Raw genomic sequence first — 3,105 nt, 5'->3', positions numbered from 1 at the left:
ACACAAAAACGCATCATATCAACTACCAAGGGTGGATGACCTGTTTGCAACCTTGTCAGGGGGTAAGCTTTTCACAAAGCTAGACATGAGCCATGCTTACCAGCAACTGCAGCTGGACGAAGAGTCAAAATAATATGTCACAATTAACACTCACAAGGGCTTATTAAAATATAATCGCCTTGTGTTTGGGGTGGCATCCAGCCCCGCCATTTTCCAAAGAACAATGGACACATTGTTACAGGGTATTCCGCACATAGCGGTATATCTCAATGATATCCTCATCACGGGGGCCACGGAGGCGGAGCATCTGGCTAACCTAGAGCAGGTGCTGAAACGACTCTCAAACGCAGGACTGCGTTTGAAACGTGCCAAGTGTGTGTTCCTGGCACCGAGCGTGACCTACCTGGGACACAGGATCACAGCACAGGGGCTCAGCCCTTTGGAAGACAAGGTGAGAGCCATAAAAGAGGCCCCAAGCCCAAAGAGTGTCCATGAACTGAGATCGTTTTTGGGCATGGTGAATTATTATGGCAAGTTTCTGCCGGATCTTTCAAAGGTGTTGGCCGCGCTGTACAAGCTACTGCATATTGACACTAAGTGGGAGTGGAGTGGAGAGCAGCAGAGAGCTTTTAAGGAAGTGAAAGAGCTTCTCCAGTCCGCAAAGCTGCTCGTTCACTATGACCCAGACAAAGAAATCATCGTCTCGTGTGATGCCTCGCCTTATGGAGTAGGAGCAGTGCTCTCACACATAATGGAGGATGGGGCTGAGAAGCCTGTTGTTTTTGCTTCACGTACCCTGACAGCCGCGGAAAAAGGGTATTCACAGTTAGATAAAGAAGGTCTAGCTGTTGTTTTTGCTGTGAAACGTTTCCATCAATACCTGTATGGACGGGCATTCACTATTACGACGGACCATAAACCTCTGATGAGTCTGTTCAGTGAGACAAAATGCATCCCACCGCTGGCCTCAGCCAGGATACAGCGTTGGGCTCTCACACTGTCAGCCTACCAGTACACTATAGAGTTCAAAGCGGGTAAGGATAACGCAAATGCCGACGCGCTGAGTCGACTGCCGTTACCAGAGACACCCTCTGCTACATATGTGCCTCCAGAGACTGTGTTTTCATTGGAGAGGCTAGCAGAGACACCTATAAAAGCGACACAAATCAAACAGTGGACAGAGAGGGACCCGGTCCTGTCTCGAGTCAAGGCCTTCCTTTTGCAAGGTTGGCCCAGTGTCGTGGAGGGAGAGGAACTGAGGCCTTATGCTAAACGCAAAACAGAACTGAGCCTGCAGGACGGCTGCATCTTCTGGGGGTCGAGGGTCATCGTACCTTCCCCAGGCCGGTCACAAGTTGTGGAGGAGATACATGAGACTCATCCAGGAGTGTCCCGGATGAAAAGCCTTGCGAGATCTTACGTCTGGTGGCCAAGAATGGACGATGATCTGGAGAGCAAGGTGAAATCATGCACACAGTGTCAGACAAATCAGAACAATCCACCGCCAGCCCCGTTGCACCCATGGGAGTGGCCAGACCGCCCCTGGTCTAGGTTGCATGTGGACTTCGCAGGACCCTTTATGGGACAGATGTTTCTGATAATGGTAGACGCACACTCAAAATGGATAGAAGCCCATATCATGAGCAATATCACAGCCCCCACAACCATAGACCAACTCAGACAAGTGTTTGCAGTCCATGGGTTGCCCGACACCCTGGTCTCTGATAATGGCCCGACGTTCACTAGTGAGCTATTCAGTGAATTCATGCAACAGAATGGCATTAATCACATTAGGACGGCGCCGTTCCACCCAGCCTCAAATGGTTTGGCTGAGCGGGCTGTTCAGACAGTGAAAGAGGGGTTAAAGAGGATGACAGGAGACTCTCTAAGCACTAAACTTTCACGTTTCCTGTTTACCTATCGCCTCACGCCTCAAACGACAACGGCGCGCACGCCAGCAGAGATGCTGATGGGGCGTAGGCCTAAGGCAAGATTGGACTTGCTGCGCACAGACATGAAGGCGAAAGTGCAGAGGAAGCAGGAGAAGCAGAAGGAGCAACATGATCAGCATGCAAAAGAGAGACAGTTAGAACCTGAGGACAATGTCTATGTGAGAAACTTCAGTACTATCAACAAGCAACCGTGGCTACCTGGCGTTATTCTGAAACAGAGTGGCCCAGTCTCCTATGTTGTTAAACTGACTGATGGACGTGTTTTCCGTAGACACCAGGACCATGTACGTCTGCGTCACGACACAGTTTCAGAGACAGATCGCACTACGGTGGATACCCATGTGAGACAGACTATTGGAGACGTATGTTCACCAGTGACTATACCAGAGAGAGACTCACTAGGAGAGGTGTCTGTGTCCCCAAGAGAAGTGGGACTTCCCCACACTGACACTCAGACCCCTCTCAGGCTCTCAACCCCAGAGCCACCCAAACCTCAGTCACCTGTGGTGTGTCCGAGGTCACCAGGAGTATTGCGCAGGTCACAGCGTGATCGCAAACCTCCCGACAGAATGAATGTTTAATGGGACAGTTATGAAAGTATAACTGTATAAAAATGTTATGTTTTTCAAGTGCCTTATTGGGTAAGCTGTTGCTAAGACATTTTCTGGTATATATATATTTTTTGAGAAAAGTACAAGGGTAAGACCCTACTGTTATTTTTGTATTGCATTGACATTTGGGAATGTTGAAATTTAAAGGGGGAGAGGTGTTATAATGTGAGCATTATACCTAGGATGTATATTGAGATGCAATATCTATGTTTTCCCACCAGGGGGAGTTATATTATTTCTAGGACTACAGAGATGGAGACAGGATGTGTTTCCGTATCCGGTATTCAGATTAGCATAACAGGTGCGCAGTGTAAGACGCACAGACATGTATGTATGACTCCATGCTCCCGTTTCTATATAAAGTACAAACCGAAAGGACATCAAGCGTCATGTGGCTTTATTACGTTTAAAGGTTACCACAACGATGGTAAGAAAACCTCCACCACAGCCAAGGAGGCATCTAATAAGAAGCAGGAAGGCTCTGACTCCTCCGACTCTGAACACGATGGTGAGAAAGCCTCCACCAAAGCTAAGAAGGCCTC

The sequence above is a fragment of the Nansenia antarctica genome (assembly GCF_963989245.1).
Source record: "Nansenia antarctica genome assembly, chromosome: 8".
NCBI classification, from domain to species: domain Eukaryota; kingdom Metazoa; phylum Chordata; class Actinopteri; order Argentiniformes; family Microstomatidae; genus Nansenia; species Nansenia antarctica.
The sequence above is the reverse complement of the archived record's forward strand: the minus strand, read 5'-3'. Positions refer to the sequence as shown.